The following is a 23,406-nucleotide window of genomic DNA, read 5'->3' on the forward strand; positions in this document are numbered from 1 at the left end:
AGGCCGAAGATGTTTGCCAAAGTTGGCCAAGGTTCATAGCAACTATGATTGAGTATTTCAGCAAAGAAGAGGAGCCGGAGAATGTGTACCTGTAGGTGGCAAACTTGAAGCAGTCTGAAGATGAGACCGCACGTCAATATGTGGATCAAGTAGCCGTGCTCCTGGACCGTTTAATTGCCACACAGGAGGACAATGCCGGATTTCAAGCTGGAATGATAGCATGTGCTGGGCTACCTTGTAGTAGGAGCAAGTGACAAATTCCGCCTCAAGCTTAAATGGGAGAATCCAGAAACTATGGTGCTAGCACATGAGATTCTCAAAAGTTTGATAAGGTTTTCGGTCTGACCCCACTTCAAAGAAGACGATTGTCCCTCCACAAGCCCCTCAATTCTTGCAACAACAACCTAGGGGGTCTAACTTAGGGGCATACCCCCACCCCTCATCAGGGATATATCCACCGCCTCCACCTCAAATGTATGGTCCTCCCTTAGATGCTTACCCTCAACAAGGAGCATATCCTCAACCTCCACCTGGAAAATTTCTCGAGCCTCGCCCACGAGCCCCCTCCTTCCTACTCCCCCGGCCTCTCTTGCTAAAGGAACTCGGAGTCAATGACCTAGCCAAGGCCCTGAATGGATCTTCGACTTGAGATGGTGGGCATCAAAAATCAATCCAATCGCCCTCGAAGAGAATGTGCCAATGTTGTGTGCTACGAGTGCCACCAGAAGGGTCATTATCGCACGGAATGTCCCAATATTCCAAGGGTGAATTTTCTAAGTGAATCAGGCACTGAGGATTCTGATGTAGAGATCCTTGACCTCGGGAAAAGAAGTCGTACCACCTCGAACCCCTCTCCAAACTGTGGATCGGGCTGCCCCAAGAAGAAGGTGCCCTTCTGAAAGCCCTCAGATGCTGAGATGGTAGACCCACCAACATAGAAGACTAAAAGATCTCACAGGAGTAAATGGTCACCGTCGGATTTTCCCATCGGCTCGAGGCAAGAGGAGTATTCAATCATTCAGGACCTTTCTCATCGGTCTTTGAGCATCACGCTCCCTCAACTAATAGCATTAAGCCCTAAGGTGAGATGTGAGCTGCAGCAAGGGCTCTCAACAAGGAGGAGCAAGAAAAAGGGAAAGGTATGGGAGGTCTCTTCTATCTCTGAAGAAATTTATCGGCACCCACATATAGTAGATGTCATCATAGATAATTGTCATGTCAAAAGTGTGTGTGTTGATGGGGGAGCTGCATGTAATATCATGGTACCCCGAATCATGAAGAAATTGAATTTGAAATGCACAAGATGTTTCTCCACTTGAATTAAGGTAGTAGATGGTTGACGACTCATCACCCTGGGAGTCATTGAGGATTTGCCCATCACTGTCAATGGGTTGACCACCACCGTCAATTTCTATGTAGTGGACATCGAAGATATAGGCAGGAGTTACCCAGCCATACTCGGGAGACCATGGTTGAGAAAAAGTGATGCAGTCAGCTATTGGAAGATAGGACACATGTCTTTTGGTGCTTCTAAGGAGAAGATCCTGGTGCAACCAGGTGCCACAGAACTAGAAGAAGAAGAGGAGCAAGAAAGTGATACTCTCATCCTCAGTGTCTAAATCAATGGAAGGATCTGATGGGGGGGAGGAGTCCTCAGATGAGGAATTTTACATGATGGGAGTGTCTCCAACCCTGCCACCTACAGAAAAGGTAATAGCTAGTCCTCAATAGCTTGAATCTATGCTTTCCCCAAACCTCACTCCAACTAAGAAAGACGAGTTTCTAGAAATGTTCAAAGATTTCCCTGACCTCTTCGCAACTAGCTACCGCCACCTTTGTCATGTGACTACTATAGAGCACAAGATAGAGCTGAAGCCTGATGTGAAGCCTGTGGCTCAGAAGTATCAGAGATTAGGGCCCCTACAGACCGATGCTTTGCGCTCAGAGTTGCAGAAACTTGTAGAAGCTGCGTTTATTATTTCGGTTCACAATACTGAATGGGTTTCACCAGTAGTAGTCACCCTAAAGAAAAACAACAAGTGGCAGGTCTACATCGACTATAACAAACTCAATGCAGCCACCAAGAGGGACCATCATCCTCTTTCCTTTCAAGACCTCATTCTTGAGAAGGTAAGTGGTCATGAGATGTATACTTTCTGTGATGGTTACTTTGGGTTTTATCAAATCAGAATTGCTGAAGAAGATGTTATTAAAACCACATTTGCCACACCCTGGGGGACATTTGCATTCAAAGTAATGCCATTTGGCCTCACCAATGCTCCTACTACCTTTCAAAGATTTATGTAGATGGTGTTTGCTCCTTATTTGGGGGATTTCTTGGAGGTGTTTTTAGATGATTTTTGTATATTCTTGTCATGTAAGGAGCACGTCATGAAGGTTAGGTTGGCCTTCCAAAGGGTCAATGATGTGAATGGTAGTCTCAACCCTAAAAAATGCACCATTGGAGCCACTCAAGGGAGGTTACTGGGACATATTGTCTCATCCGAGGGTGTCAAGCCTGACCCCGAGAAGGTAGAATCCATCCTCAAGCTCTCCCCACCAACAACCAAACGTCAGGTACACTCATTTGTCAATCTAGCAGGATACTATCATTGCTTCATTGATCAATATGCTGCTTTGACACAGCCCATGACTATGCTATTAAAAGATGGGGTTGATTTCTCTTGGGATGAGGATTGTGATCATGGGTTTGCACAAATCAAGAATGCTCTAGCTTCAGAACCCATTCTACGCAATCCTGATTGGTCAAAGAATTTCTATATCAATCCTGGGTTTGGTGAGCACACTTTGGCGAGTATTCTTCTCCACCAAGGGGAGGATCGATTCATGTATCCGGTTTGATTTGCTTCTCGACAATTGCTCGAAACTGAACGATGCTACTCTGAGGCTGACAAGCATGCCTTGTCTTTGGTGTTCTTCATTGAGAAATTTAAGCATTATGTGGCTGGAAAGTCCTTCATTATAATCTCTAGCACTGGTCTTGCAAAGCAGGTTCTTCAATCACCAAATCCCATGGGCCGGTCGGCCAAATGGTTGGCAGTTCTATAAGAATATGATTTTTCTTTCAAAATTGTAAAAGGGGGTTGTTCCAACTTGAAGAATGATTTGATTGATTTAGAAACACCTATTTCATTAATTTTGGACTGGTGCACTGTCCAAATTCGTTTTGTGAGATAATTTTGGATAAAGCATTTTTAGAAAAAAGGCTCTTATAAAACAAAACTTTGAGACAAAAAGTAAGATTTTAAAAAATCAAATTAGAAAAAATGACGTGACATGTTATTAAAACTAGAGTACATTAAAAAAATAGGACTTCATGTTGTTAAAAGAGACAAAAAGTAAGATTTTAAAAAATCAAATTAGAAAAAATGGCGTGACATGTTATTAAAACTAGAGTACATTTAAAAAAAAGCATGACACATTTGTACAAGAAGTAGATCATATAACTCAAAGCCATATGGTGTTAAAAACACCTTCCATTAGCTCAGCCTAGAAGATCTCATCTTTGTATCTCTTGTCTATTACAACTTTACATTAGAGAACTAAAAAGTCTTTGTGGAACTATAGTTTCATTTCTTGTCTATTACAGTTAATTTAGAAAACACATAAGTCTCTATGGAATTAAATTTCCATCACTTGACTATTAAGTCATTAGAGAGATCATATGTCCTCGAAAGTGCCTACTATGGCATTGGCTTCATGAAAACAAGCAGATACAACAACACAAAGCAACATAGACGCGCTTGGTAGACGCGCAAAATAGCGGGCGCGTCTATGGGCGTTGCTTTAGTAGAGAAATTACGGGCGCGTCTAAATGCGCGGCTAAACGCTCATCTATTTGCGCGTTATTCACCGCGTCTATTTGCACGTTTGACCTGAGAAAATACGGGCCCGTCTAACATCTCGTTTATTAGCGCGTCTATTTGCGCGTGTATTTGCGCGTTTATTTGCGCGTTTACACTGAGACTCAGACGCGCATTTAGACGCATAAATAGACGCGCTCCAGAGAATACAGAAAGTGAGATTTTGGTGTACATCATTTCTTTCCAAACATTGCCCATGATTACCAAAGCACATAATTTTTTGCAAGCCCACATATACAAGAATTAAGTGAAATGAGGAGAATGAGACAATATGTAAAATAGTTTTGCCAATATCAATTGTGGGGCTACGGTTCAATCTCATCCTCAATGAGATCAACCCTTGCCAAACTATCTACTTCAAAATCCAAACAAGTGTTTAGATCTACAAATACATTCAACCCACTACTACTTGTGCCACTCATGTGCTCATCGAAATCAGCATCTCCAATGGTAGGCTCGTCCTCACGGGTAATGCCGGCCTCAATATCTATATCTCCTATCTCATGATCATCCTCCTCTCTTGTATCACGGTCATCATCACGTCCATGGCCATGATCATCCTCCATATGCTCCATATTAGTAAATGTACTATACATCACTTTGGAACGTGGCATAATAGGTATGACATGCCACCATCTATTATTATCCACCATTGGTTGATAGACAACCTAATTCAAACACAAATACAATCATGTTACTTTTCTTACATCAAATATTTAAAAGCGAGTATTTTTATGTGTGTGCACAGTACCTGTTCACATTGTTGCGGTAGTACTAGTGTGCCCTTCCTACTTTGCCAAAACTTTGTGGAGTCAATAGTTACAAAGCCACTTGCATGGCATTTGATTGTTGCATTAGGGCCTCTTTCCACCACGTCCTTAAACCACTTTACATCCAAAACATACACAAAGAAGCGTCGAAAGTCAAGCATAATGATATCTTGGATTATGCCACAATAATCATCCATGGCTCCATTGGCTCCCTCAAAGCTAGCAATGACGCCGCAATCTTGTGTGTTTCTCTTATCATCAATCCGTTGTGTTCGAAAATGCTTGCCCTCACACCATATAGCATTGAACATAGTGCACTACACCAAGAAAAAATCAATTAAATAAGCAATCTAAATTATAAAAAGCTCCTAACTTATGCATAACATTCTATATACTGACCTTGCTCATGCATCCCCTAGCATACTCCCATTCTTCCATTGTGATATGCATCCCCTCGTCTTTCTCTAATTTCTCCATTTCATCAAGTAGCCAATCCACATGAATATCCTTTGGAAGTGCTCTTAGATGCTGAGGGTATGGCACACGAGATCCGTGGTGTGTACGAAAGAGGGCCCTTTCTTCTTGTCTTCTTGCCTTTGCATCCTCGTATCTTGTCACCCATCTTTTCATCACATCACTATTAAGCACGCAAAAGAGGTTGATACTATTATGCAACTCCGTGTCTATTACTTTGTTGCGTCCTTTTCCTTGAGGCACAAAAGAGGTCATCCTTAGGTCTTCATCATCTCTCCATAGTCGTGGGAGAGAGCTATCCACATCAACAAGAAACTCAGAAATATATACAAGTGACTCTTGTACCAACCAACCCTCGGCCATGCTACCTTCGGTCTTGCATTTTGTCTCACGAAGCCCTTCAAGGTCTTCATGAAGCGATCGAGGAAGAACAACCATCGTGCATGTATAGTACCACATATAGCAATCTCATCCACCAAATGTACTATGAGATGTAGTTGGCTTGTGAGAATAGAACGTGGAAATGTCTCCTCCACTAAACAAACCGCCTCCACTGACATAACTCGAGCATTCTCAAGCATGGTGGGATCTATTTCCTTTGAGCTCACATACCTCACAAGCTTGCCCATCTTGTAAATACAATCTTTTACGTCCTTTGATGCACTACGTGAAATGCTAGTAGGTAGTATGAACTGAACCCGTGAGGAGGTGGTTGATTAGTTGCTTATAGCTATTCACTCACAAATTTGAAAGGAAAAAGATATTATGCATATAAAATACTTACTTGGAGCATCTTGTGCCAATCATGAGATTTCAAGCCATATAATTGCTCTACACCTCTTTTCTTGCTCTTTGTAAAGGCTCCCTTCAAACACCTCATGCATCCAGTGGGAGTACGAATTGTAGTAATAGCGCAATTCACCGTCGCCATCTCTAGCTTTGATAACATCCACGGTGCATGAGGTAAAAAAACACGCCCATTTGGTCTCTCTTGAGGCCAAGCTTCACGCATCCTCCCTGTGGTACGTAGACCCTCCCTTATGCCTGCCGAATCTCGTGTCCCATTCAAATGCTCCCAAATGGTAGATGCCACATTCTTGAAGATATGCATGGGATCGAGCAGGTGATTGATCTTGAGGTGGGACCAATATGGTAAACGATAAAAGATGGAGTATCTAAACAAAATAAAGTGTTAGCGTGCAATCTTTACTTTCAAACCCTTACCGGCTCATGCCAAGTGGTGGAGGAGTCGTGGAACCGTCCCAAATTCTCATCCAATCTCCCGCGGTGAGTGATTGTGTGAGGACTTCATTCCAAGGGGCAACATATCTAGGATGATCAGGTGGGAGAAATCGATGGTGATTCTCATAGATGACCTTATTCAATGCGTCTGCCCGCGAGGCAACTAGCGAAGGACCACAAACAGGACATGCATGGTAACCCGATGTAGTGAGACCTGAACAATAGATGCAATTAAGAGTGGAAGGTGGGTTTAGGGTGCCACGTCCTTTGCCTATTCATAATTAAAAAATGCAATGCTTACCTGAACACTCGCCATAGCCTGGGAAGTCATGCATCATCCACATCAAGACTACTTTCCAGTTAAAGTCTCGTGACGAGGGAGGCCTGCTCACATCATGCACCTCGATACCTCTCCAAAGTATCTCTAGCTCATCAATCAAAGGCTCCAAATAAACATCACGGTTTTTGACTTTATGTTTCCCTGGAATTAGAAGGGACAGCATGACATGTCCTTTCTTAATAGCCATAGAGGGTGGAAGATTGTAATTCACCAATACCACTGGCCATACACTGTAAGACGTGCTTTTGAGACCAAATGGGTTCACACCGTCCATACCCAATCCAAGTCTCAAGCTCCTAGGTTCTTCCTTGAAGCTTGGCCATGTGTCTTCAATATGCTTCCACGCAGGAGAGTCCGCGGGAGTTCTCCACTTGCCATCAGTTGATCGATGGGAGGAATGCCATGACATGAGCTCTGCAATAGATTTGCACTTGAACATATGTTGGATGCGAGGGATTATGGGAAAATGTCGCAATACCTTACGAGGCACGTCCAAGGTTTTGAGATCTGCTCTATATCTTGCCTCTCCACAAGTAGGACACTCGCTTGCATCCTTATGTAGTCCACGATACAAAACACAATCGTTGACACATGGATGGATGCGCTTGTAATCTAATCCTCCAAGAGAGGTCACATGTTGCCTTGCCATATCTCTTGAGGTCAGTAATTTATTCTCCCTTGGAAGCATTTTGCACAATAGCCTGCACGTGAAGACCATAAATGAGGAAAAGCATTCGAGTAATTGACCCACGCGCATAATTCACCATGTTTGCAAAATCGACTTTAAAGCTTACTTGAGTAATGCATTCAAACTTGCATTGCTCCATCCATAGATGGTTTGCAAGTTTAGTAACTCAAGGGAGGCACGTAGAACAGAGAATGTGCACCCCTCATTAAACAGTGGAGTCGATGCTGCGGTAAAAAGATCATCGTGCTCCATGCTATTATCCCTCCCTTGATGGACATATAAATCCCGCACCATATCATCAAACACCTCCTCCTCCACGGCTTCATGAGGTAATGGTGGAGGGCTACTATCACCATCACTCCATGCATCCGTAACGGTCCCTCCTGAAGATCCCACCTCATATCGCCGACGCTTCGCCTCCTCACGACGGGCATAGGGTAACATGTGCGGGTGTGGCACTGCATCCTGTATCAACTTAAAACAGGATCATAACTCAAACATATGAACACCCATAGGTATCTCAATCAACCTTAACTTACAAACCCTTACCCTGTTTACGGTCACATCCCATTCTCCATACTTTGAGATATGATTGAGCGTAATCCTGCGTGCACGATACATGTTTCCTCGACATCGATCACACAGACATTTGATTTTTTGCTCCAACCACATTTCGCGATGGTGGATACGGAGGGATTCATCCTCACTGGAGCTACTTGTTGAAGATGGAGACATCCTACAAACAAATAACCCACCAAATTTGCTCTTCTTCAAATGCTTAATTTAAACTCTGTGTTGCGTCTATCGCTGCGTCTATAGTCGTGTCTAACATCGTGTCTAACGGCGCGTCTAAACGCGCGTCTACTCTGTGTATTTAGACGCGCTAATAGACGCGACTATAGACGCGGCTTTTAAACCTGCTTTTCGGCGCACCGCTCGCTTTGCTTTTCTTTTCATTACTTAAACTTCGCGAGCGGCTTCCTTCCTTCTTTATTAGCAGTTCCATAGATTCGAAGCTTAAGAGAGAGCCTCTCATACACAGTTCCAAGCTTTCACTCAAGAGAAAGGGACCGTACCTACACTTACTTCCAAGCCTAAAGGAGAGGAGCAGTACGAACAAGGAGAAGAAACAAGTTTGGAAAAGAAATAACCTTCCATACCTTTATCCAAGTAAGTCCTTTTGAAGTTGTTCTTGTTTGGAAGTTTGCTCTTTCCAGTTTTGTACTTTCTTGCATCCAGGAAATGCAGGATCTAGGTATGAGCGTCACGTTCTTTTGTCGGGCGCAACGTCCTTTATGACTTTTTAGTAATCTCGCCTGTCGGAGTGCATCTATAGGCACGTCTCAGGGCACGTCTAAAAGCGCATCTACAGGCCCGTCTATCCGCGCGTCTGGCTTGTTGCAAACACACACAGACGCGTCTGTAGACGCTCACACAAACGCCCTGTTAGACGCACTGTTAGACGCGCTTTTAAACGCACTGTTAGACGCACTATTAAACGCACTGTTAGACGCACTGTTAAACGCACTGTTAAATGCACTGTTAAACGCTCTGTTAGACGCGTCTATAGACGTGCAAATCAGACGGGTCTATAGATGCGCTCTGATAGAGCCTCTTTTTTCTTCCCCTTTCTTCTCAGCTCATCAGTAATAGATTTGTTTCCTTTTTTCCAGTTCAACATGTGGCCAGGAAGTGCTTCTAGCTCACCTGATCCGCGGGAATCTATTTGGAAGGCCTTATATAATCTTTTAGGGCACCCTCCTAGTCCTACAGAGTTATATGGGTATATGACGGGAACACTCCCCAGGAGTCGGCACTACAGACTCTGAGCCACCCCACACCGCCTGAGATCACCCCAGCGGAGTCAGCACAGCCGTCTTATGCCCCTTCCCCCGTACCGTCTTATGCCCCTTCCCCCATGCCGTCTTATGTCCCTTCTGCCATCCTGTCTTATGCCCCTACCCCCATGCCGTCAGGAGGTCCTTCTGTCTCGGCGAGCCGTCGACGTACTCCCCAGCCGTCGAGACTTGGTTCTCTAGCTACGAGTGGTCAGCGTAGTCCCGTGCAGTCCCCAGCTACGAGTGGCCAGCGTACGAGCTCGACACGACAGGGTAGCAGGCGTAGTAGCAGGGAGAGCGGTGGCGGATGCATGGCACAGTGCTTTGGGCCATGTGGCGGTGAGGAGAGGGATGATTCAGATGATTTAGACGTGCCTCTGGGTGATGGTACGATTTATTATGACATCACTCAGACAGGAGGCATCTTGATGGATGCACGGGGGAAGGACATCATGGCCTTCATGCGCTCTGTAATTGCTAACAATTACAGAGATTGCTTTATCCACTATAAAGACCACCCAAAGAGGTTGGCTAATGAGACCCTCGCTACTGTTCGCTCTAGGTATCCTAACCCCCCCAATCGCCAGTTCACAGATAAATGGGGGAAGTCAAAGATTGTTACGATACTTAGCAATAAAAGATCTTCGCTTAAGAGGCAGGCACTAGTGGAGCTTGCCAGGCTTGAGGCAGGTCAACCTCCAAGGGGCCCGCCCCACACCGCTCACAAGCGTGAGTGGAAGAAGGCAATGAAGTCAGCGAGGGAGGACCCCAGTCTGCTGCAGCACGTGGAAGCACGGAAGATCCAGATGGAGGAATATGGAAGTGCGCATTTTGGAGCAGGGGGTGTTGAATCATGGGAGGCCCAATTTGTAAGTATCGATCTCAAATTATATTGCTTATGTAGTTTATTAGGAGGTTGGTTGTTTCTTTGTACTAATCCCTCCACAAAGTGTGTCGCGGTCATGCAGCTTGAGATCGTGGGCAGATACCCTACTCCAGTGGAGACAGCCTACCACCGCCACCATCGCAGAGGAGATACATGGAGGCACTTCTATGATGACGGGTTGATTACTGAGGAGCAGTATACCCGAGCTACTGGACAGGCCCCCCAGGTATTTGAAAGTAATTAAATAATGCCAAAATTATAAGTAAAGATTTGATTTTTCATACATTGATATATGTTGTCCCTTGTTTACAGGCCCATGCACAAGACGAAGAGGAAGACGAGGAAGGAGGCGCAGAAGGGAGCGCAGAAGGGAGCGTGGAAGGCAGCGAGGATTAGTCGTAGAAGTAGTGCTAGCTACTCTTTTTTGTACTTAAAGCCACTGGCTTGGCTTCGTGCCTCTTGTATATAGACTCCTCTTATTTTTTGTACTTGAAGCCACATGACGTGGCTTAGCTTCCTTATTTTTTGTACTTGAAGCCACATGACATGGCTTAGCTTCGTGCTATATGTATATACAAGCTTTTTTTGAGCTTTCAATTTTATTGCGTTTTGGAGTTGTAATATTTTATTTGGAATTGTAATTAAAATGCGGTTGGCTGTAAGAATTGAATTACAGAATGTGGATATGGGATTCTTGTAACTATATAGCATACACAACATACACAGTATTCTGTAAAATTAAAAAAAAAAAAAAGCGCGTCTATCAGTGCGTTTAAAAACGTGTTTATATTCGCGTCTGTCTGTTCAACTTGCATCTATAATAGCGTCTATAATAGCGTTTATAAGCGCGTCTATTTATGCATCTAACTGCGCGTCTATACGCGCATAAGTCTGATATATAGATGCGCAATTAGACGCGGGTCTCCAGACACGCAAATAGACGCGCCCGTAAGTTTTTTATTTAGTTCATGAAACGCGTCTGTGCGCGCGTCTATGGGTGCTTTGTCTTGTTGTGAGACTTTAAACTTGCAGGCCATGCATAACCAGGGCTGGCATCACAAATCTCCTCACAGACTCTCCTCACAACTTGTTTCGAATGTTCCGTCGACTTGTAAGCATTCAACAACTCTTCTTTTCTCTCTTGGGGAGGTAGCAAGCTAAGGGTGTCCACTTCCGGACCACTTTCGGGTGAGTGTGACACCCGCTCGAGTAAAAATACAAAGGTTTTGCTTCGGTCTCCAATACCTCGATCGAGGTATAAGCTCCAATGAAAATCACACACGAGCACAACCGAGCCTAGCCAATACCTCGATCGAGGTACGTAGCTTTTTCACCGGGACCGACGAGCCTCTACCTCGATCGAGGCTTGCTGGCAAGCCAGCTATACATGCCACATCTACCTCGTTCGAGGTATCGTGGCAATCCAGCTCAACCTCGATCGAGGTCAGGTGGCATGTCCAGCATACCTCGATCGAGGTATGTGCCATCCGACAGGGCAGCCAACAGGGCGGATGACATACCTCGATTGAGGTATGCTGGACACATGACTTGGCATCTCGCTTCTGCCAACATACCACGATCGAGGTATCATGGCATGTCAAAACCTCCATCGACGTGGATGTACCGAGATGTATGGGCATGTCACAATACCTCGATCGAGGTATCGTGGCATGGCAATACCTCGATCGAGGTAGATGTACCGAGATGTATGGGCATGTCAAGAATACCTCGATCGAGGTATCGTGGCATGCCAACGAGATGTATGGGCACCTCAAGAATACCTCGATCGAGGTATCGTGGCATGCCAATACCTCGATCGAGGTAGATGTGCCGAGATGTATGGGCATGTCAAGAATACCTCGATCGAGGTAGCTAAACCCTAATTTTTCTTATAAAAGGAGAGCGACCCCCCTCATTCCGCATACCTCGATCGAGCTCTGCATCATCCAGCGATTTCGGATTTGCCGGACTTCGACGGAATTGCGCGAGCGACGGAGAGCCACGAACGGACATTGACGGAGATGGACGGAGCAGGAGCGGGAGAGTCCAGGTAGGGTTTTTTTTTATGTAGCATTTTCTTTTTGGTAGAATTTGATTAAATTTTTATGTAGCATTTTGAGTTTGGTAGAATTTTAATTTTTAAATTACGACATTTATAATTTAAAATGTGAAAATTTTAATTTTAAAAAACGTAATTTAATTTTAGTTTATAAGAAAAATTATTAAATGCATTTTAATGTTTTTGTGAAATTTATGAATTACGAGATTTTTTATTTAAAATGTGAAAATTATTTTTTTTTTTAAATAGAGCTTTTTTTAGTAAATAAAAAAACGTTCATATTAATAATTATAAAATATTTATAAATTTGAAATGTATTTGTAATTTTTTTTTTTAATTTTTAAATTACGACATTTATAATTTAAAATGTGAAAATTTTAATTTTAAAAAACGTAATTTAAAATTTTAGTTTATAAGAAAAATTATAAAATGCATTTTAATGTTTTTCTGAGATTTATGAATTACGAGATTTTTTATTTAAAATGTGAAAATTAATTTATTTTTTTTAATAGAGCTTTTTTTAGTAAATAAAAAAACGTTCATATTAATAATTATAAAATATTTATAAATTTGAAATGCATTTGTAAATTTTTTTATTTAATTTTTAAATTACGACATTTATAATTAAAAATGTGAAAATTTTAAATTTAAAAAACGTTTAATGAGGCATTTTTTATTCAAAATGTGAAAATGTTCTATATTTCTGTTTTTTTTATGTAGCATTTTCTTTTTGGTAGAATTTAATTAAATTTTAGTTTATAAGGAAAATTATAAAAAATTTCTAAATTTATAATGCATTTTAATGTTTTTTTGAAATTTATAAATTACGACATTTTTTATTTAAAATGTGAAAATGAATTTTATTTTTTTTAAATAGAGCTATTTTTATTAAATAAAAAAACGTTCAAAGGAATAATTATTAAGTATTTATAAATTTGAAATGCATTTGTAAATTTTTTTTTTATTTTTGAATTACGACATTTATAATTTAAAATGTGAAAATTTTAAATTTAAAAAACGTTTAATGAGGCACAAGACTCGCTCGACTTATCAAATTAATAAGACATTTTGTATAAGACTCGCTCGACTTATCAAATTAATACACAAACATAAACCTACTAGTCAACTATTGGAGTTGGACATTAAAGATTGACTAGTGACATGGTTGGTGACCAAAGCTTGAAGTTGACTAGACACTTTGGGACAAGCAAGTTCTTTAGAAGGAAACTAGGTTTAAGCTTGGGTAGTCATCCCTAATATATTGGGAAATTACTAATGATAAATCATCCTTTAACTATCTGGCAATTAGTAAGGATCGATTCTACTAGGAAATATGTTGAAGGCATATGTCCCCTATTAGTCAATACATTGATTAGACTAAGCATGCATGATAAGGCTATAGCTTGGAAATGCCTAGATAGTGGCTTAGTCCAAATCTTCAATATCCCTTAAGAAGACATGAAATAGTGGCTTAGACCTTAAGAAGACATGGAATAGTTTGCAAATGTCTAATTCTTCTAAGTTATGCATAGACTCTAGCATAACTGAAAAAAGAATATTACAAGATTGAGAATATTTGGATGGGTCTTCAAGAACTCGAATATTACGGTCTGTGCCTATAAACTGTTTGAGATTCTTATGCTATCACTATGGCATGCTTTAGATCTAGCACTTTGATCATGTTTGTTGTCTAGTTCCATAATTCATCTACTTCTCTTATATGTATAAGAAGAAAGAAATACGCCATAGAGAAACTGAAAGTTTAACTAGAATACCTAACATTCATTGCACATGGGACTCTAGTGGATCCTCAGGGGGGTCACTATGTATAAACCCTCTATACCACGTGCGTTCAAGGCATATTTCTAAAATCCCTTATCTGTAAATTTTTCATTAATAAAATGTACCCCTTTTCTATACAAATCTGTATATTTTTTCCAAAACTATTTTAAATAGTCCCTTATGTATATTTATTTCTGTAAATTTTAGAAATAAAAAATATCCTTCTGTTGAACTCACGTGATAGGGTTACATATGATGAGTGACCCCCCCGAGAGTGGATCTATATTCATTCCACATTCATGCTAATATATGCAAGTGTTTTGATCAACTATAGACCTAAGTTCAAATAGACCCTGTTAATGACTGAATCTCTCCTAATCATCCCTTAATGATCATAGATAATAGTATGGGCCACTATAAGGATTGGTTAGGAGCTATTTTTGAAATGCCAAACTTTGAAATGAAGTCAATATTCATTGTGTTGAGGAAAATTTTGTCGGGTGGATCTAGTTGAAGAGAGAAATCCATGTTGCATAACATTTGTCTGAGTTGAGCAGCCTCAAATCGACTTAAGAGAGAGAGAACTCCATAACCTTCAAGAGTCGACATTTGAAGCATCCCATTCCATGTTGCTACATGGCAGCTCGCCATGTGGCACACATACATCCCTTTTTGCACTGTAGGGAAACCTATGACTAATGTTAACAACATTTATCTTGTCTTTTACAAATGACTAAGATGTTTTCCCAAAAAGACTTTGTAACAATAATCACGTGAACCACCTCATAACCAAAATAGTATGGATGCTACATATCTCCTTTCCCTCGTTGAAACTATGTCACACATGGAATGTCAACCACATGCTCAAGGAATTATATGCTAGTTTCATTGTAAGCAAGGGTGGTCTCTTTTTTGCTAGTCCAACCATAGGCAACGGTGACGCTTATTACTTGAGCTCAACCAAAATTAACATTAGTTATCGTATGCAACCCTTCCCATTGCATAGGGACATCCAAGGATTTAATTTTCAAAGTTTTTGAATCCTCTTCTAGGGATCTTGTGCCCTTTGTTGTTGCTACGTATGTGGATGATCTCATTCCAAAACTATTTTTACAACTAGAAGTCGAGTGAGTCTTATACAAAATGTCTTGAACCAAGTGATGATCTATAGGAATGGCCACTAGTTGAGGTGGATTGCCCAACCAAAATAGATAATATTGAAAAGGCTTAATTATTTTCTCAAAGTTCTCGCTTTAAAAGGTCTGTAGTGTGAACCCGCTCTCTTTTTTAATGTGTAGTCCGAGAAATACTAGATGCACCTTGCTTGTGTATCGTTCAAAGTAATGTATTAGGTATCCTTCTATCTCCTCCATATCTATTGCAAACCCAAGGCAGTAAAGCATTCAAAGAAGGTCTTATTAACCAAACCTCTCCACTATCTGTCCTGAGTATAGGGGCCATTAGTGGACAATGTGGTCCTTACACCACATGTGGAAAAGTTTCATATTGGATAAAAAGTGAAAAAAGGGAAACATATAAGGAAAAAATATTTGAGACATCTAAGTTTTAAAATGCAACGACTAGAGTGAAAAAATTCTAATCAAAATTAAGAATTATTAATTGCATAGGATCTACCTCATCAAGGAGTACGTACAAATAGTTTTCATTACGTAAATAGATTATAAGTCATATTGAATAGAATATTATTTTCATTACCCAAATAGAATATTAATTTCCATGTGTTTTTTTTGTGCATGCGCCAGCGCACAGGTTCTAGCACCACTATTCGTATGCAGATAGAGATGCTGAGAGCTGAGATGAGGGCACTGCAGGATGCTAGGGCACCCCCTCACTTGGTTGCGAGCCTGGATTCAGTTATTGAGGCTCTGAGTCGATTGGACACAGTTGAGGACGTTGTGGATAGCTTTCAGGCACAGGCTGAGGCGGAGATCACTGGTGGTGGCTTGGATTGTGGAGAGCCATTCGACAGTTGTTTGAGCGGGAGTCACATCACAGGGAGGCCTTGGACGACATGTTTTGGGATGGTCACACCGAGGCGATGCGACCACGATCAGGGCTCCCCTTGCATATTTTACGGTGTAGGCACCCCATCATAGCAGCACACATTTATCCGAGATATCTTGCTGCGAATGGTGGTCGATTGCCTCACAACCGCCAGATAGCCAGGTCGTTTGCCATGCAGCTTTACGCTGAGTTTGTCCTTGGTCATCGGGTGGACTACCTCAGTACCCGTCCAGGATCAGGAGCGGGACGTGGTAGGATGGGGTGTTAGGAGCGTCAGATTGTAGGTGTTCGGCGTCGATGCGAGGGACCAGAGTTGCACACCATCCCTGCACCGGCATTGCGAGCGGTGGGAGGACAGATTAGGGGGGATGTTCATTCAATGGCATCATCCTTGCAGCACATGGTCTCTGCCCTATCGAGATCTATTGCGATTCCACCTCCCCCACCTCGATCATCGATGGAGCATCCCACATCTACACCACCTCCCACATCTACGGCGCCTCAGCATGAGTTGGAGGCTCGAGACAGCAGACGGATTGCAGAGTTGGAGGCTGTGTTGGCCGAGTCTAGGGATGAGGTTAGTTATTTTGATTATGTTAGTTTATTTTTTTGTAGCGTGTTTTGACTTGAAGTTTTTTGGTTAATTCTCACCATGTACGTGACATGTTTGCATTGCAGGCACATCTATTGCGTCAGGAGATGGAGTCTCGCGTACGACTGTTGCAGACAGATTTGGAGGAGCAGAGGATTCGGACACGCATAGCATACCATCGCGCAGAGCACTATATTTTGCAGTTGAGGCATATTAGTCATGATCCGTCGCGCCATAGGATCGACCCCAGCGTGGCCCTATACCCTGCCCTGCTCCTCCTGTAGATGTGCCGACTAGGACACCCATAGATGTAGCAGTCGTAGCGAGGCTTCCTATTGCCACTTGTGTCCTCTGCCACGAGGACTTTGACACCATAGGGTGGTTTGGACTAGGGTGCGGCCACATCGCACATCTCCATTGCATGACCCGCCACATGGCACGTTCAGTGTGCCCTGTATGCTTTGCCGACATTGATGTGGCGACATACAGAGGACTGGGCATGGATGATCTATATCCTGGTCATCGTCAGGATGTTGATCCATTCGCCCGTGTAGTCTTGACAGAGCACTACAGGGAGGAGGCACAGAGAGCGTTGCTGATGCAGGAGGGTGCGGATACATCGGTGGTTGCATCATGCGTTCCACGACGCTTTTCGTACGGTGATTTCATGCCAGGTGACGAGGCACGAGCGGAGGAGGCACGCCGGATTGAGCGAGAGGCAGAGCTGCAGACATCATTGCAGCAGTGGGTGGAGCAGCAGCTAGGGCGGGGCCGAGACCAGCGTCTTTCACATGTAGAGACGATTACTCGCGCTGGATTTGAGGCACGAGTATTCGCAGATGCACGGCTATGGGAGCTGAGACGCGCGTACATAGAGGAGGTGAGGGAGGTAGAGATGGCAGCAGTGGCACGTGCAGCATGCCCTCCTCTTCATCAGGATGAGGCTGGCCCATCTCATGCAGGTGATGAGGCTGGCCCATCTGAGCCGGCTTTGCCTGAGGGCACACAGCGGACGATTGGGCAGTGGGTCATACAGGAGCCACGTCAGCGTTCCACTAGAGGATCATATGTAGAGTTATCAGATTCGGATTCAGATTGATTGTTTAGGCTTCACACGTTTCTTGTATAGGGATGCACTTTTGCAGCATGATGATGATGATGTACAAATTCATTTTGGTACTTTCATGATATTGTTCCCACTTTTATGATGTATGAGCATTTTCGTACTTTCATGATGTTCTTCACACTTTGTTTATCTCAGTTTATAGTTTGTTTAATACATAAGGTATTTAAAAAAGAATGCCATGTGAAGTAATTGTAAACATTAAACATTAAACATATCAAAATTCATCTTTTTTTGGATGAAAATTTTATTTTGCTGATAAAAGTTTTTCATTTTTTAAACAAAAATTTTATTCTATTCATGTTTGTCAATAAAGTGTGTTTCAAAATCCAAATTTTCATCAATTTTTCAAAAAGACAACTATTGTCATATTCATGCTTCCAAATCTAGCCTTCCGATCTTAATATCAAAATATGTTGAAATTCAACCATTTGATAAACTAATTTGTATAAAAAGAAAATTACTTTTTTTAGACAATGCCATAGCCCAATGTAAAATTGTTTCATCAAATGAAATTAGATATTAAAGTAACATCAATTTTACCAACTTTCAATTTATGCTATTTACAAAAAGTATTCTAGAAATGTATATTGGTACAAAACTTATCCATGACTCCGAGGGCAATGTTGTTACCTATGTGTAAATCAATTGATAAAAAATTCTTTCAACACCAATGAACTTGAGGGAATGTGTGATCTAGAGATACTTAAACAACATGACAAAAGGAAAATCACCAATGTGTGGACATGCTTAGTTTGTAGGGTGTAGAAATTCTTGTATATGGATTTGATATGGGCACTTGCATAGAAAACAATTGGTATTTCAAAGAAAAAGCTCTAGCAACTCTCTTAGTTGAATGAAGCAGTTTCTTCTCCTTTGCAATTTGTCTTGTTTTTTAAATTAAAGGAGAGAATACTTTTTGCAAATGATAATACTAGACATTTTTAGGTTCTGCAATAAAATATAAGTAATATTTTATGCATTCTTTTTTCACAATTCTAGTTTTTTAATATTATTGACATGAAGCGTATATTTTGTCCCTACAATTTTTAAAAAATATAAATTTTTTGGGGATTTTTTTCAAAAATGGAGTTAGACTTGTCCTTTGCATGATTTTGCTGTTATTTATTATGACTCAGTGTTGTTTAATTTGTCTCTTATTGTTAACAATACTTGTGCTAATTGGTGATCAAAGAAAACAAGACCTAATTATTTGTCATATTCGAACCACAATCACATGTGCCTTCCAAATCACAATCGCATATGCCTTCCAAGTTTCTAAGGACTATTTCAATTTCCTTAATATGACATTTGCCAATGCACCAATCTAATTATTATGCATGTATAAAAGATAATGAACATAAAGAAGAGAAATCAACACAATTGGCAATTAATGCATGTATACGGGAATACAAGGAAGGTGTGGCATGCTAGCCCACCATTTTATTTCACTATTTTCTTTTGCATTTAGTGGTTTATGTACAAGAGAAAGGATTGGCGGTTGGTATAAGGAAAAGTGTTGGTATTTGGTTTATGTAAAAAGAAAGGGTTGTTGTGGCTATGCACCAAAAAAATATACACATATTAACAATCCCACTTCTCCCTTTTAAACTCCACTCATGTATGGGAGTACAAGGAAGGTGTGACATGTTAGGCCACAATTTAATTTTACTATTTTCTTTTGACTTTGGTGGTACGCTAACGTGTAGTCGTGCTAGTAGGGATTGCTTCTACGTGGCGCAAACCAAATCAGTTGGAGACCAAATCTTGCGTGGATGTACGTCTAGGGTAGCCTAAGAGGCGTGTGAAGTTTCGTCCCCAACAGGGTTTAGGATTTAGGGTCCAGGGTTTAGGGTTTAGGGTTTAGGGTTTAGTCGTGCTAGTAGGGATTGCTTCTACGTGGCGCAAACCAAATCAGTTGGAGACCAAATCTTGCGTGGATGTACGTCTAGGGTAGCCTAAGAGGCATGTGAAGTTTCGTCCCCAACAGGGTTTAGGATTTAGGGTTTAGGGTTTAGGGTTTAGGGTTTAGTCGTGCTAGTAGGGATTGCTTCTACGTGGCGCAAACCAAATCAGTTGGAGACCAAATCTTGCGTGGATGTACATCTAGGGTAGCCTAAGAGGCGTGTGAAGTTTCGTCCCCAACAGGGTTTAGGATTTAGGGTCCAGGGTTTAGGGTTTAGGGTTTAGGGTTTAGTCGTGCTAGTAGGGATTGCTTCTACGTGGCGCAAACCAAATCAGTTGGAGACCAAATCTTGCGTGGATGTACGTCTATGGTAGCCTAAGAGGCGTGTGAAGTTTTGTCCCCAACAGGGTTTAGGATTTAGGGTCCAAGGTTTAGGGTTTGGGGTTTAGGGTTTAGCCGTGCTAGTAGGGATTGCTTCTACGTGGCGCAAACCAAATCAGTTGGAGACCAAATCTTGCGTGGATGTACGTCAAGGGTAGCCTAAGAGGCGTGTGAAGTTTCGTCCCCAACAGGGTTTAGGATTTAGGGTCCAGGGTTTAGGGTTTAGGGTTTAGGGTTTAGCCGTGCTAGTAGGGATTGCTTCTACGTGGCGCAAACAAAATCAGTTGGAGACCAAATCTTGCGTGGATGTACGTCTAGGGTAGACTAAGAGGCGTGTGAAGTTTCGTCCCCAACAGGGTTTAGGATTTAGGGTCCAGGGTTTAGGGTTTAGGGTTTAGGGTTTAGCCATGCTAGTAGGGATTGCTTCTACGTGGCGCAATCAAAATCAGTTGGAGACCAAATCTTGCGTGGATGTACGTCTAGGGTAGCCTAAGAGGCGTGTGAAGTTTCATGCCCAACAGGGTTTAGGATTTGGGGTCCAGGGTTTAGGGTTTAGGGTTTAGGGTTTAGTCGTGCTAGTAGAAATTGTAAAAATGTATGCATTTGTCCTTCCACGTGGCGCATACCAAATCAGTTGGAGACCAAATCTTGCGTGGATGTACGTCTAGGGTAGCCTAAGAGGCGTGTGAAGTTTCATCCCCAACAGATAAGTCCACGTGCGTATTTCATTAGTACGTGTGCCATTTTTCATACGTAGTCATGAGTGCTAGTAGGGATTGTAAAAATGTACGCAACTGTCCTTCCATGTGGCGCATACCAAATCAGTTGGGCACCAAATCTTGCGTGGATATACGTCTACGGTAGCCTAAGAGTCGTGCGAAGTTTCATTTCCAACAGATAAGTCCACACGCGTATTTCGTTAGTACATGCGCCATAGCTCATACGTAGTCGTGCTTGTAGGGATTGTAAAAATGTATGCATTGTACCTTCCACGTGGCGCATACCAAATCAGTTGGGCACCAAATCTTGCGTGGATGTACGTCTACGGTAGCCTAAGAGCCGTGCAAAGTTTAATCTCCAACAGATAAGTCCACATGCATATTTGGTTAGTACGTGCGCCATTTCTCACACGTAGTCGTGCTACTAGGGATTGTAAAAACGTACGCATTATACCTTCCACGTGGCACATACCAAATAAGTTGGAGACCAAATCTTGCGTGGATGTATGTCTAGGGTGGCCTAAGAGTCGTGCGAAGTTTCATTCCCAACAGATAAATCCACATGCGTATTTCGTTAGTACATGCGCCATAGCTCAAACGTAGTCGTGCTAGTAGGGATTGTAAAAATGTACACAACTGTCCTTCCATGTGGCGCATACCAAATCAGTTGGGCACCAAATCTTGCGTGGATGTACGTCTATGGTAGCCTAAGAGCCGTGCAAAGTTTAATCTCCAACAGATAAGTCCACATGCATATTTGGTTAGTACGTGCGCCATTTCTCACACGTAGTCGTGCTAGTAGGGATTGTAAAAATGTATGCATTATACCTTCCACGTGGCGCATACCAAATAAGTTGGAGACCAAATCTTGCGTGGATGTATGTCTAGGGTGGCCTAAGAGTCGTGCGAAGTTTCATTCCCAACAGATAAGTCCACACGTGCATTTCGTTAGTACATGCGCCATAGCTCATACGTAGTCACGAGTGCTAGTAGGGATTGTAAAAATGTACGCATTGTACCTTCCATGTGGCGCACACCAAATCAATTCAGACCAAATCTCGCGTGGATGTATGTCTAGGGTGGCCTAAGAGTCGTGCGAAGTTTCATCCCCAACAAGCAAGTCCACACGCGTATTTCGTTAGTACGTGCGCGAATTTTCTTAGTCACGTTTTTAAAATGTCCTAATGCACAAAACAAATTACAACATTACTACTAATAAACAATTTTTTGTATTACAAACACAACAAATCCCATTGAGAAGACATCGGACATCATGTTAAAAATAGAATCTAATACAATGATGTGTATGAACGTGTATACAGCCATCATAGTGAAATACAAAATATGAGTCCATGAAAATTACAATGGTACGGTCACACGGGTACGGTCACACAGTGAGCCTATACATATCGAATACAAAAAAGTGTAATCAACTAGTGATACCCAATAAAAATCAATCTGATCAACTGATGATCCCAAAAAATATGATATGTAATGTGCTACTCCTCAGGATCAGCTCTCATGCTAATAGTTGCAAGTATGCTCTCGTGATCCGCCACTGCAAGGCGCCATCGTGGAGTGGATGTCGCCTTGCGAGTGCGAACACGACTCAAAGTAATCTTGATCCCAACAACAAGATGAGAATACATGTATGCCTCCCGATCCGCCATGTACTCCTGGAACTCAATATAGCGACCACGCCTCTGTATCTGCTGAAAATAGTGGCCACCTACGATCATGCTATGAGCATTGAAGTGCATCCCATGCCCATCCACTGTATCCTCATTCAGCACACTCTTCAGCATAGAGCATCGCAACAAGTAATAATCCACACCCTCCTCATTTCCCTCCGAAGCAATAACCGCGAAGATATCACCAATACACAAAATATCTGTAAGCTGGTCATAATCTCTAGAGGAACTGAATCCCGCATCCTGATCATCATGTATCTCCTCCCAAGGCTGGAAGGGAGAAAGCACTCGCCATACCCATGGATCGGCCCATGGTATCATGGAGCACCCTCCCCAATCATCATCAATGCATGCAGAGCAAAAACATGCAAACCGTCGAGAAAAGATCGTGGGGTGAGACTCACCTACGCTCCTGATGGAATGGAAATCAAGAGTGCCAGGCACAGAACGACAATCAAAAGGCCTCGACCGATCAAGACTCCCAATGTCCACGCACCAAAAATACCGGCTCACCACCCTATCGTCACGCGACTGAAACGAGGACGTAGCACTAGTGGATAAGTGCTGGCTGCACCACCGCACCACATCATGTGCATCCTTGAAGCGATCGGCACTGTGACGCAACTGGTATCGACGCAAAGCACGCTTCACGCAAGCACCTGCACCATCGTGCTCTCCCTTACCGTGCCCTATCTCGAAGTAGCTCCATGTGATCGGAATGCCTGTCTCACGGTGCCATCTGCAGAACCAATAAAACTATCTAGTGGATTTGAACTGACCACCGCAACCGTCTAACCAGATCCAGCGCCGCTGCCATGTGACACCATGATCCCTCAAGAAACTATCATGCAAAGTGAAGCAATGCTGCACAAAATGGGCATCATGCGATCGATCATCACTAATGTAGAAGTGATACTCTCGCACAATGATGCGTGAGTCCATGGTGCTATCAATGCCATCCACATGAGCCTGTGCATGACGATAGCTAATGTGCACAAATATAGCA

This window comes from Dipteris shenzhenensis, chromosome 5 (genome assembly GCF_047967505.1).
Source record: "Dipteris shenzhenensis isolate YYH24624 ecotype China chromosome 5, Dip_SZ_1.0, whole genome shotgun sequence".
NCBI classification, from domain to species: Eukaryota; Viridiplantae; Streptophyta; class Polypodiopsida; order Gleicheniales; family Dipteridaceae; genus Dipteris; species Dipteris shenzhenensis.